Raw genomic sequence first — 14578 nt, 5'->3', positions numbered from 1 at the left:
TCCACTCGGAAGCTCCACTCGGAAGCTCCACTCGGAAGCTCCACTCGGAAGCTCCACTCGGAAGCTCCACTCGGAAGCTCCACTCGGAAGCTCCACTCTGCACTCTGAAGCTCCACTCTGCACTCTGAAGCTCCACTCTGCACTCTGAAGCTCCACTCTGAAGCTCCACTCTGCACTCTGAAGCTCCACTCTGAAGCTCCACTCTGAAGCTCCACTCTGAAGCTCCACTCTGAAGCTCCACTCTGAAGCTCCACTCTGAAGCTCCACTCTGAAGCTCCACTCTGCACTCTGAACCTCCACTCTGAACCTCCACTCTGAAGCTCCACTCTGAAGCTCCACTCTGAAGCTCCACTCTGAAGCTCCACTCTGCACTCTGAACGGTCAGACTCCAAAAATCGGCCCTAATCACAATAGTATTATTTCACCTGCGTGAATATAAGTCTTTGAAATTCTGGCCAGTGGTAATACACACAAGTAATATAAAATTGTTGTTCCAAAGAGCATTAAATGGAAATAAAACAAGTACCAGACCCATTGACGCCTGCACCTTAAAAGTGAAACTGACTGAAGCAAGCGCCAGGGCCACGTTGAAAAAAAAAGCCACACACATTAGATGCAGTCAAGGCCGCACGAGGTCAGAAGGCACTCCACATGAACAACTACCAGACACATTGTTTCATTTCACTTTGAAAGTGCAGGCAAAGTGAAACTGACTAAAGGAAGCGCACGGCCCATTAGATGCAGTCAAGGCGCGCTCACGAGGTCAAATCTCCAAAGGAGAAGCTCGTGACAGCCTGACTACAGCAGAAAAAGCTCGTAACAGTCTGATGTCCACAATATTCCCTGAAAAGTGGCAACATAAGTTGTCTCGCATAGACAGCAAAAGCTTCGCTTTTGCTTTCGTCTAGGCGAGACCTAAAAAAACTCTGGGATCTATTCATTCATATGTTCTACATAGGCTGGATCCAAGAAGAGGCCTCTCTTAAAGGACCAGCTTTTAGCACTCCTTGCAAGCCATTCCAGAGCGAGCTCAATTACCGAAGGGTTATGATCGATCATCATTCTAGGGAATAATTAAGATGGCTGTAGCACAAGCTTTGTTAGAATAAATCAATGAGCATAGGGGGAATGATCTTGTCTGATACGGCATTCTGTAATTGCCCACCTGCTGTATTTATCTGCAGAGCTACGACCAAAAAACACAAGTCTTACTTCTAGCGAGCACTGCAACCTCCTTAGTCTTCATATCCTGTGTAGAGCAAGTAGCTGAGCTCAGGTCTAAGGTTTCCAACATATTCCTTCTAGCCCCATCAGGGAGTTTCTTGGAGGCAATATAGGGTAATATAGGTCAGGCTTAAGGGCTTTCAGATCCTCAGCTACTCTCCTTTTAGCCCAGTAATTCAGGCCACAAATATTGACCGTAGATATACGTAATTTAGACATAATCATGCAACTTCCAATAGCCTGCCCTACTGAAAACTATCCTGTCATAACCTTGGAAATTCCTGATGGGCCTAATTACGCAAATGCTCAGCACAACCATCTCACACATCCATTATCTTTCCCTGAAATTTCCCTGCTGATGCGCACCAACCTTTTCTCTCCATTTTTTTTTAGTTTAACCCCACAATTCTTTCCCCCAAGTGACTCCTCTCCCATCCAACCTCCACAACCCCCTCCCCCACCAATCGCGAGAGGCAAACAGACAAGTGATGGCTTGGGTGACGTTCCTGTGTTTACCCAATGCTGGCTCCCCTCCATCCCAATCACAAAGCCTTCATAGACATATGAGCGGCTAGGGTAAGGACATATGGAGAGCAGAAAACCCCACCCAAAAAAAAATAAAAAATAAAAATGGAGAGGCCGATTTACAAATGCTTCACAAAGCAACAGCAACAAGTACCCGGTTGCTAAACAATTTAGCACCAGCTTTTAAGAATTCTAGAGCCTACATCTAGTGCTCCGCTTCAGAGTTAAAGAAGAAGAAAACCACCCTTGTCCATTCCCCGAACACTCACCAAACCATCAAATGATCATGCAACTCAGTCCATCCACCTACTGGGGTTTTTTCTTTAGTGCTGTGGGGTAAGTTAATTTAGGTAGTCTTTAGCTTGTATCTCAGAGGTAAAAGTTTTTGTCTTGCCCTGGACGATGGTTTTTAAGCAGGCTGGGGCTAATAAAAATGCTTCAGCTCCTGTCTCTTGGAATAGCTTGACCAGATGTCTTAAAAGCCACCTGTGCTCCAAGTGGTGTGGCAAAAATCAAAATGCACAAAAAAACGAAATTTCGCTTTAAACTCTGGGAGTCCGGACAAGCCTTCTCAGAGATAGCCTGTGACAGTAAAAAAATAAAAAAAAGTGGGGGAGGACTGCCCAAGGACTATTTTCTGTTGCTTCATTCAGGCTTGCTTTCAGATCATTCATGGAAACATGTGGACTTCCTGGACCTCAGTATCCCCACACTTTTAAGGCGCTTCAACATGTATGTTCTGATGTCACTCCCTTCAATCGCCTCTTTTATCCCAAGATAGCGCAAGTTATTCAGTCTTTGACAGTTTTCGAACTCTTCAATTTTCCACATAATATCTAATATTTGCCAAATTTGGGATTCTGACTGACCCTTCAGGAGCCCTATATCAGCTTTGACTGTTGCAATTCTCGCTTCGATGGCATTGAGCTTTTCTCCAATCTCGTTGCAAGATTTTACAACTTTTTTAAGTCGCCTTATAGCTGTTTTGTCGCCAGCCAGGCCTGCCTGCATTCAGCTCTAGTATCTGCTTGATGTTCTTTTATCAAGCTGTAGCTCTGTTTCAACAAGAGCTCCACGGCGTCATCAACGATGTTTGAATAGCTGGAGTCTTTCAATGGTAAGATACTCCCTTTCCCCCCTTTCTTGGTACATCAAACCGGTATCTGAGTTGTCCCATTTTAGTGCTGTTAATATTTGAGGTTCTTTTCCTGTCTTTGGTTGGGAGAGGCCAGCTCTACTTTCTGATCTCCTTTGGTGCTTCTGTCGTTTAACCGTGCCCCTGGCGCCATGGAAGCACTGGTCTCGCTAGCCTCACAGAGGAAGGCACTGGTCTCAGCCTCACTGGAGCTGGGGTTAAAACAGGTGGACTCTGACCTAACTGTAAGGGAGTAAAACTTAACCCCCCTCCTTCGCATGAAATGTCCAAAATGTTACTTACATTAAAGCTATCAGCTCTGAAGTTGTTGTCTTCTGAGCACTTTATTTCTAGGCAGGATCGTTTGCCCACAAGACTTACAGTTGTGATCTACCAGGGTGTCCTGACCAATGAGGTTTGACCGGATACCACTATCTGCCAGCTGAATTTGATGGTTTGCAATTTGCTAGCTTTCTTGGCTTGTTGCCTTACCAAGCCCTAGGAAAAGTTGATCCGGTCCAATCCTGTGAAACCCACTCTGCCTGCATTCCAGAGGCACCAGGGCCAGATTCTGAGGGGGTTGAGCTGGCGGGTCAAGTATGTATGGTGACAATTGTGCACCCTGGGCTGAAAGTGGAGTCCAATCCAATCAGGTCATTGTACTACAGCCGAAGGCCCCAGTGTAGTGTAGTTCCTATATTCTCAATAGGCTCTGTGCATTGGAATAATATACACTATAGATTTGACATAGAGACATACTGACCTCAGTCCTATCGAGTATACTAAACTTAATTGTGAGTGCCAGCTAGCTCAGAGGTCACTAGAAACTCTCGAATTCACAAGGAGGAATTAGTTTCTGACAACCGCATAAACAGGACAACTTTGTTTCCCAAGAATAAAAACGTATCTTCAGAGTCATGGAAACAATAGATAACTATTTTACTCAGTCAATCATGCATGCTTCGTTTCTACAGAGTTGCAGAGAAAATAGAGACACTGACGTTTCAATAAAAGGGGTTTATTGAACAGTCTTCTCAAGAGAGGTGAACTGCTACAATCGTTAGACAGAATGCAAAGTATAATGCATACAGCGTAAACAGTAATATAAAATAATACTGTAATAGCATAGTCTGGTGCTATGACATATAAAAATACATACATACGGGACGCGCTAGTTCTTGCCTTGTTGGGGGAAAGAGTCCTTCCTGGTTGGTATCCTGGTGGTGACGGAGTCCTTGGAGCCTACTATTGCTCCGGTTGACGTCCTTGCTGCTGCCGGTATTTGAGAGGAGCCGCGCTGACCCTGGTGGGTCTGCAAGTCCCAGGGTACACAGCACTGATGACAACGCCCACAGCTGAAGGGGGAGGAGTGTAGTGATTACAAAACTGCCTCAGCCTCTCCGCGGCGCAGGAGGCGCGCGGGCGAAGCCCGGGCCAAGGGCGGGCCCGTCCTTGCCCGTCATAGACCGGAGGAGGCCGGGCTGGGCCCTCCCCCCTGACATTTGTTCCGAGAAAAGGTACTGTGTTGTGTTACTTACTTATTGATAATGGTAAAGAAGAAAATCACCTGATCTAAACCAAATGGAGGGGTAGGGGCCACTCTTGACTCTTATTTAGTGAGAGCAGCCAGCATGCTAACCCAGGAGATTGAAATAACTGAAAGGCGTCTTTCTATGGACCCAGGGCATTCTATTATAGCTATTGCACATGACATTCCAGAAGACTCTGTCTCACAGCCATTAACACTAACTCCAGGGGTACCACGGCATCTGATAGATTTGGAACCGACGCCTCTCCCTTCTACTATCTGTCATGATCAGCCCCAAAATGCTTCTTCATTAGGTCTTACTGAAGACGCTTCATCTTGCGTTTCCTCGCCGCTTGCTCCGATCTCGAAGAGGTATACTAGAGCTGGTGGTCTGGTACCTCCTACTAAAGCTAAGCAGCAGAAGGTGGCAAGGAACCCAAAATCAAAGCCCAAATTGATTAAACAAACGGTCCTTAATAATCAGTCATCTATGGAGGACTTATCCATCTCTCTTTGGGCAACTTTAACGGAGAAACTAGAATTAACTCTGGCTCCTATCATGAGCAGACTAACTTCTATTGAGGAAAGGGTTACTGTACTCGAGCAAACTAGTGCCTCCGTTCTCTCTAATGTTCAACCCTTAATTATAGCCCCAGTACAACAGGAGCACCCTGGTCAGATAGCTGTGCCGAAGGGCCGGCATACGCAGGGGTCTCCCCCAATCGGTGTAGTTCATCTTCTCCTTGTTGTGGATAGTCCACCCATTCAGGATGTAGCCCGAAATAGCGTTATCCTTAATTCTAACTATATACACGCAAATAACAAAAAGGTGACTCCTCTTCCACCCTTCCTATTCCCTCCTCAAAATCACAAAAACTCCAACACGAGAAAGGGTCCTTTCATTTCGTTCCAGAGGCCACTCAATTGGTTCTTGTCTTGGCCAATGCTCCCCATCTGGGACCAGGCCAAGTGGAATCATCAGCTGCTTTAATTGATAAAGCATTAAATTGGTTGATTAATAATATGAAGATGTCAGAAAGGGGTGGTCAGCAACTAGCAAGGGAAATCATTATGGCCAGAAGGGTGCCATGGGTGGGATATTATGAGAAAAGATTTGGGAGAGATTGTATAGCTATCAATTTTTCAAGCCCCGAAGTGTTATTCAATCAGACCCCTTTTGACTAACTTACAGGCCAACGATAGGGCCGTTCAGGAATCTAACACACCTCTATTGGCACATTCCAGTCCCCCTATAGATCAAGGAGACCTTATTAAGAATTAGTTCCCGATTATCATTCCTACCACTCAAATTATCATTGCCCAGTCAACACTAGAGAGAGTGGCTGACATTTCAGTAAGCATAGAGAGATCTTCAAACGCCAGGGCAGCTTCTAAAACTATTGATAATATGTCCTTGGTCTCATGGAATATTGCAGGTATTGGCCATAAACTATTGTCTCCGGGTTGGTATAGTTTTATTGATCAGTATGACATTTGCCTTTTCCAGGAGTCATGGTCAGTGGGCCCCGTTTTTCGTGTGGGATATCTTAATTTTTATACCCCTGCAATAAAAAAGCCCAAAGGGCGACCCGCGGGTGGTCTGGTGGTATGGGTTCGCCAGAGCCTGCGTTGCAAAGTTCAGCGTATTTGGTCCCCAGATAACGATATCTTGGTGGTTAAGCTTGGATGGAGCCATGATTGCTCTGTGGCCATTTTTAACGTCTATGCTAGGGGGCTAATTGGGGGGCATAGTTCAGAGATAATATCTTCTCTTGACTCACAGTTAGATGCTTTACTGGACCAAATTGTTCCGATTGTGGCCGGGGATTTTAACACCACTTTTGAACCACTTGGCCAAGAAGATCAGGAGCTAACTGCTGAACAGGATTTCAGATGGGGTATTGCTAAACTTGAGGTACCAGTTGTAAAAAGATGGTAAGCAGCTGCAATTCAAATAAAAGCTATGTGCCTGGAAAGAGGACTTAGAGCTGCAAATGGGCAAACCTTTTCTGACCAGCTGGGAGCTAATACTTTTGATAATGGGCGTAATAGTAGCCGAATAGACTACTTGTTGGTTGATATTAGACTTTGGTATAGTCTTGTGGATATGCTCGTAATGCCCCGACTTGAAAGTGACCATAACCCTCTTTGTTACACATTTCTAATCCAAAAGGGGGATAGAGGCAAGCCTCCTAGGGGAGGTGTATCAACACTTTACATTGTCGCTTCCAACGATATGCGCCATGTCAGATGGAACAAATTTATTGAAAATCCAGTTAAACTGGCTGCTCTTAAAGACGAGGTTGTGAGTCAACTGACCAATTTAAATACTCAAACCAATGGTTCGGATTTTCCTCAAATTATGATTGAGGTCCACACCCGACTCTTCTCTAGTTTAAGAGAGGCAAGGGAGTCCTGAGGCTTACTCAGAGGGCGGCAAAAAGGGAATGGGAACAAGATAGGTGGCGGGATTTGAAACGTGCCTGTGAAGCTAAAGATTCCAAACAATTTTGGAATATCTTTAAATGGGATTGGGGAGGGCGTCCAGAGACCCCTCAAATCAATGTTGCTCAGCCCCAGTATGCCTCCAGCCCATCTGAGGAAGATTACTCTCTACCTCCCTATATCTTTTATCAAGGCCAGGTGTTTTCCATCAAAGATGTTAACTTAGCACTAGATTGTGTGACAAGTGGTAGAGCCCCAGGTATGGATGGCATCCCTGCAGATGTTTTTCTAAGCGACAGATTGACCTGGTGCCAGTACTTCGTATTATTGGCCAATTCAGTGGCAAAGGGAGCACCCATTCCTCCCTCATGGAAGGGAGCAGAAATAATTCCTGTTTTTAAAAAGTGAGATAAATCCCTCCCCAGCAACTATAGGCCCATCAGCCGAATAGATTCAGCACAAAAGGTAATGGGCCGACTAGTACAGAATAAAGTCCAGTTGTGGGTAGAGGAATTTAACATATTATCTCCATTTCAAGCTGGCTTTCGCCCCTGCACCAGTTCTATTGATCAAATTTTTCGCCTCATTACAATCTATTGGAGGAATGTGGTTTTGTGTAAAGGGACACTTTACGCCGTATTTGTTGACCTGAAATCGGCCTTTGATCTGGTCCCTCGTTGTAAACTCTGGAGAGTCCTCAGTGATTTGGGGATGGCAACTGAGTTATTGATGCTCCTCGTCCACCTACAAGAGAACAACTTTGCTAGGATTAGATGGGGGGCACAGGGTGAGGTTACAGACTCATTTCGAGTCGAATGTGGTGTTCGACAGGGTTGTGTATTGGCACCCACCCCGTTTTCTTTATACATCAACGGGATAGTGGATCATCTCTGCAGATCCCCCACTGACGCCCCCGTGTTGGCGGGGGTTCGTGTACCTGTCCTCATTTCCGCGGAACACCACTCTGATCGTCTCCAGGACCCGAGTGGTTTACAGAAGGCTGTTAACGCATTTGGGGAATTTTGTCTTTCTCGGGGGCTTAAGGTCAACACTGCAAAAACAAAGTTTATGTCATTCAACCAGCATAAACCCTTTAAAGGCAGAATCTACTTGAATAATATTCCCCTAGAACAGGTGGATGCTTTTAATTATTTAGGCATCACGGTTCAGAAGAATATGGGTTGGAAAAGTCACATGGATATGACCATCTAAAAAATACCATCAGCATGTAGGTAAACTGTCCACCAAACACAAATCCTCCTTCACTAAACCAATCACTCCAGTTCTAGAAATATATAACATCAAAGTGATATGCTCGGCCCTCTATGGAGCCGAGTTAGAGGGATTTATTAATTTGAGACATCTTTTAAAAGCTGAAAATACATTTTTACGTGGATTAATTGGTGTCCCCCAAAGTACTCCCATGGCCCCGCTCTTACTAGATCTAGGTAGGAAAAATGTGGTGGATATGGCAAGGCTACGCCCACTATTGTATTGGAGGCGAATTTGGACCACCCCCAAACTAATACATTATGCCCAGGGTCTTAAGGACGTGATCCTTGCAGATCGCTTTCACAAAATACATTGGCTAAATGAACTAAGGTCTCTTCTGGTAAAGCTGGATTTTAAATTGTTGTGGGATGAACCAGGTAGTGCAGTTTTTCCCACAAAAAAACAACTGAAACAAAAATATTGGGAAATGGTCCTGATGTCATCTTACTTGTCCGGTATGACTACTAACTTGACAGGCCAATTTTTAGATCATAAATCTTGGCCGCCTTGTGAATCATACTGGGTTATAATTGAGAGGCCTTTGGATCGCAAATTGTATTTTCAATTTAGGATAGGAACCCTACCAATCAAAGCTTTTACTTATAAATGGGCTCCTTTTTCAGATAAAAAATGTCATAATTGTATGGCCATGGCGGAGACCACATCTCATCTATTTTTTGTATGTCCTTTACATGCAGCCCCACATCGTAAATGGTTGAGACCTATCTGCACCTCCCTGGGCACTCTGAGGTGTACTGATGCTTTAAGGATATTAGGATCTTTTTGTTCTCCGCATATAGCTATTGCTCTAGCCAGATTTTTAAGCTGGGCTTGGATGATTCCCACCCGCACTTTATTGCCAATTGTTGCCAGCTAGCTATAAGGTCTTATTTGTATACAAGAATTGTTTTACCCATGAATACATTTTAATATATTATAAATTAATTTTATCAAAGTTCTTCTTATTCGACAGCAACTAATGGAATTTAATACCTTTTTAAATATGTGTAGCGTATATGTATTATTTATCTTGTATTTTGATAGCGGTTAGTATTGTGTGTGCTTTTATGACATACTGTTGAATAAAGCTTTTTGAAATTGAAATGGACATACATAACACACAGGCTAAAATACTCAACTGGTGCTTCTAAAATACGCCTACCACAATGTACCTAACCTAAGTCTAGTACGAGGGAAGAAGTAAGTGTGGTCTTTAGCATAAGTTTAGTTTTACCAAGAATTGCCAAAGGTTTCCCTAGGTTCTAATCAGCTCCATACCTTAGAATGAGAGAGGTTGCTATCTCTTTCACGGACTCGATTTCCCAACACCCCGCAAGGGGAGTCAGAAACATTGGAGCTGGATTTCTCGGCAGAGGAGGACAGCTTCTGATCAGTGCGTCAGCTGGAGAGTTGGCTTCCTTCGGCACTTGCTGTAGCGAGCTGCGTCGTGCAAGTAGGTAGTCGAACGGCATTGAACCACACTGTGCTTTGCCATAGCAAGTGAAGGTATATTTATACCTTGAAAGTGTTTTAGGAATGCCGGCTTTGACGTAAAGTCGGGCATATGAACGTCATGAATGAACCCCTAAGGAATAGATGTTCATGTCTAATAACTGAGTTCTTGGAGAAATCAAGATTCAAGCAAGGGGAAGTCCCTAACGGCTTAAGAGTCTGGTTTTCAAAGCAATCGTTGTGACGTAGATGAACGGATGGAAGTAGCCATACCTGTATTTGGGCAGCATGGGCTATGCCTAAATAAGGACTGGATTTCTATGCCTATATAAGGGCAACGCAAATTGTACCTATATAAGGGCATGAATCCAGGTCTGCTCTCTAGGGTACCTGAAATCAAAAGTTCCACCGCTGCATTAGGACCAGATTCACAAGGGGCAGCCGCCGCTTTGAAAAACTCTAATCGCAGGCTGCGGAGCCTCACGCTGTATATGCAGGACTAAGGGTAGTGTGCTTATTTTAGGGACCCTCCAAAGCAACCTTCTTTTCCACGCTCTGTCCATCTTTCCCCCATATATAGGTTTCTCTTTTATATACCTAGGTCTATCTGCACATACACTTGGGAGCACCCTCTCACTTTGTTTCTTTCTCACTACCCCTCATGCTTTCCAAGTGTCTTCACTGACTGGAACCTTCTGCCACTTCCAAACTGGAGATGTTCCAGAGGGGTGTCAGCAAGTCGCACATAGCCAAAAGGTGACAGCAAGACTACTGAATTCCTCACGGTGTGCTAATATCAAACTTGAGCGTATTCTTAGTGGAAAAAACACCATAAGAACTTGCACAAAGGATTGGTCAAAAACCTGGAAATAGACCTTTCTGGGACATGGCTAGAACAAGATGGCTGACTAAAGCCACTGATGACACATACATACAATGGAATCGGTCTAAAATCAACAACATTAATAAATATGGATTATAAGATCTAAGCAATGGTCTTAGTATTGAGATTAGAGACATTTTTTAATAGGCTAATACACCCAGCCATACATGCTTCTACATGGGTAGAAAGGCCTATGACAATGTCAGGATGTTTTGTCACATACTAGAAAGATTAACAACCATGAAATCCCCAGTGGCTGCTCTAGCACTGAACATGGAGAAAGCCTTTGACAAGGTATGATTAACTTTGTTAAAGGCTGTATTTCAAAAAATTAAACAATTATGGGCAATGCCAAAAGGTCTGGCTTTAAAGGAATGTACGGTAATGTGAAGCCAATAAATAGCATGGGGATTGCTTGTATTTGTGTGGAGGTAAAGAACTGTTGAATAATATTAGCATGGATTAAAAGGTTCCCTGACAGTTGCACGGTCTAGCCAGACCTAAAATCCATTCAGGTTAATAACTTTTCGCCTCCCATCTGTGCAGCAGCCAGAGAAAGACAAACACCATAAACGATCTACTTATCTAAGGCACTTTTACAGCATTACTTTGTCATGTGTTTCCCTGAAAGTTCACACTCAGCCAGCTGGATAAATAAAAAATAAAAATGATCACAGCTGCTGGAGGGCTAGCACTTTGGATGGAAGCACCCTACTTCTGCCCAATCAAAACATGTACTCCTGGCTCTCAACATGTTGGCGGAGCCATAGCCCCTCTAGTGACGCTCACATAATTGTGTGGCGATGGCTGTGCCGTCAAGCCAGATCATAATTTGGAAACAATTTCACTTGCATGATCAGGGACTTATACTCAAATCAAGAAGCAAACATAAGATTCAACTGCATCATTCCTCCTCATTTAGCTTGTTAGGGGGCACACAACAGGAACGCCCTAATCACCACTCCTATTCTTACTGGTTCATGAATTGTTTTTTATACTCATTGAGATCTGATGTTAAAATCAAAGTGATCTTATTCCCAGCTGGCAAACATTCAGTTAGGGCCCATGAGGACAATGTACTAATTTTCACAGAAGAAAACTAAGCCATCCTCTTTACTATAGAAGAAATAAATAGTTACTCAGCTGTGTCAAGAGATTCCCTGACCAAAGTAAAATCAGAGGTATTTCTATTAAACGTCTACTCCACACCAGCAATATTAGGCTCGTCAGGTTTGAAATGGCAACAGCACAAACTCAAATATCTAGGCGTCTGATGAATGTGGAATAAAAGAAGTTAAAAATAGCAATTGAATAATTATGTTTACCACACAGACTTTTTGAGACCCTTGGACTGGAGTCAATATTTTAAATCTTCGATCAACTACAGTGAGGAAAAACTTTCCTTTTAGGTCTGGCCTAAAGAAAACTTAAGCTCTCTCATCAACTTTATGCAATAACAATAAATAAGGAATGAAACAACACAAATACATAGAGGAGCATACAGCACTGGCACTGTGTCTGTTCACATCTAGCACTGTGAGTGGCAGCAGTTTCCTGTTCAGATGTGCAATTCAGCCTAAAAATAAAAGCCCTTCAGGAGCAGAGCTGGTGGGCCAATGCTCCACTTTGCCAATGCAGTTTTTTTTTCAATTCTGTTGCAGCTGTCTGCTAGACGTACTAGTACCAATTCTTTAAAACATACATAGAGAGGGCGTTGGTTCAATCCAGAGAAGTATTACTCGTACATCAACCATGGTCTATTTTAATATTTCATTTTCCAGGACGTGATGCAATCTGGATGTATAAGGCACAATTTTACATCTAAAAGCGACACTCAATCAGATCAAGCGGTGGTTCATGTAGGCGGGTCCTTTGTCACAGAGGGCTTTGTAGGCATGGATCAGGAGCTTGAAATGGCATCTCTTCTGGATAGAGAGCCAGTGAAGGTCGTTTTGGTGCTCAGCAATGTGTGTCCTTTTGGGCAGGTTGAAGACCAGTCTGGCTGCTGCATTCTGGAGTCTTTGCACAAGTTAAATGATGGTGCCGGCATAGAGTGCATTGCAGTAGTGAAGTCGGCTGATGAGAAATGCCTGCAACACAGTTTTCCATGTGCTGATGGGGAGCCATCCGAAGATTTTGCAGAGCGCACAGATCGTGTGGAAGCAGGCTGAGGAGAGAGTGTTGACCTGACATTTCATGGAGATGTTGCAGTCCAAGATGATGCAGAGGTTGCAGGCGTGGTCTTACGGCATGGGAGTAGGTCCAAGCTCCGCTAGCCACCAGGAGTAGTTCGAAAGGCCGGTGGGTCTGCTGAAGATCAGAACTTCTGTTTTGACTGTTTTGAGTTTCAGGCAGTTGTCTTTCATCGATATGTAAATGTAAATGTAAATGTTGTGCTTTTATATAGCGCACAAATCACCCCCGAAGGGGTCTCAAGGCGCTGTGCACATACCGCTGTGGAAACCTTCCTGGCCTTTCCCTGTGAAGTGCCCACTCCTGGGCACCCCAAGGTGAAGCCAGGGTGCTTGATTCCAGTCCAGGAGAGACATGGCTTGGCAGTTCGTGCTGGGCTGTTCCATGAGGCACAGGGTCAAGGCTGATTTGCATATGGCCATGTCTGAACTGGTGTGGAGTGCAAAATAAACGATGGATTTAGGCCCAGATATCTGTACTGGGGTGAATGTATGACATTGTTCTGCATTCTGTCCATCAACTGTTGTTTTTGCATTTGTCACCCCGAGTGGGATGGGTATGCTCAGACGTATGCTCAGATGCTCTCCACACCACTGGAGTCTAGCTATCCTGGCTGAAGACGGCTGATCGCCAGAAACCGATCCTAGAATGCTTGATTCCGGTCCAGGAGAGACATGGCTTGGCAGTTCGGGCTGGACTATTCCCATGAGGCACAGGGTCAAGGCTGATTTGCATACGGCCATGTCGAACTGGGGTGGTGTGGAGTGCAAAAAAACGACGGATTTAGGGCCAGATCTCTGTACTGGGGTGAATGTATGACATTGTTCTGCATTCTGTCCATCAGCTGTTGTTTTTGCATTTACAGAGTGGGCATACAGTAGTAAAACAGGAAACGCAGTGTTGCATGCAATTTCAAGCTACCGGGTAGTGATACACGCAATTTCAAACAGCCAACCAACATAAAACAAATTCTGCTTACATCCAATTTTACGTTCACGCAGCAGACCTGCAAAGTTGCACTATTACCCAAAATGAGCACAGTAAGGGAGGGACCGAGTTTCGAACAACAGATCGGGAGGAGCTGGAGGAACGGGACGGCACCTCTGCACTACGGGGGTCTGCAGTAGGGGAACAGCGAGCAAGAACTAGGAGGTCGCAGGCTAACAGTTGAAAGCACATCTGTCTGTCTGGAAGTAGTTGTACTTCCCCACTAAAACGGCATGCGATACTTTTTATTTAAATTTTTTATTGTACGCATATAGCTGTTATGTTTAATTTTTAGGTCTCGCCTGTCGATGCGCATGCGCATCGAGCAAGCGAGACTATGGTGGCTTATCCACTCTTTATCCAACTTGCAAGGAATCGTGGCGATTCCTTGCAGTGCACGAGAAATTTAAGCTCAATGCGCATGCGCATTGAGCTTAAAAGCGCGTGCACATGCCCCCAGCCGCCTGCCTTGCCTACTCTCCCAGCTGGTGCCGCTCCACCCCCTGCGGCATCAAAGGCTTTCACGGCCGGCCGGCCATGCTTTCAGTTTCACGACCGGCCGGCCGTGTGAAGTACATTTCAAAGCCCGCTCTCCCTGCTCCGCCCCCTGCTCCGGCCGAGACACATTTCTCCTCCCTCCTCCCCCCTCCTGGGTCAGGTTACCCTGCTTTCTCTTTCGCTTTTTTTTCACGCTCATGCTTATGATTTCTTTATTGTATCTTGTGCTTCTCCGCCCATCTAATGGTTGTTAGTGCGCTTTACGTTTGAACAGCCATAGAAAATGAGATTTCTTATATAATAAATATTTAACTTGCATACAAATGGGAGTGCTTTAGTGGGAGAGCGTGACAATTGTTCATAGGGATCATTTGAAGATAGGGAGGTGCGTCATTTCCTGTGGAAAACGCGGAAGAGACTTTTCACAGTTGAATGG

General features: G+C 44.6%; 1 protein-coding gene across 1 annotated transcript in view; it reads right to left on the bottom strand.

Annotated features, from left to right (window-relative positions):
* Positions 1-14578, bottom strand: part of PRKCZ (protein kinase C zeta) — a 943345-nt gene that overhangs the window by 900160 nt on the left and 28607 nt on the right. The gene's annotated exons all lie outside the window — the stretch shown is intronic.

This window comes from Lissotriton vulgaris, chromosome 5 (genome assembly GCF_964263255.1).
Source record: "Lissotriton vulgaris chromosome 5, aLisVul1.2, whole genome shotgun sequence".
In the NCBI taxonomy this organism is placed as follows: Eukaryota; Metazoa; Chordata; class Amphibia; order Caudata; family Salamandridae; genus Lissotriton; species Lissotriton vulgaris.
The sequence above is the reverse complement of the archived record's forward strand: the minus strand, read 5'-3'. Positions and strand labels throughout refer to the sequence as shown.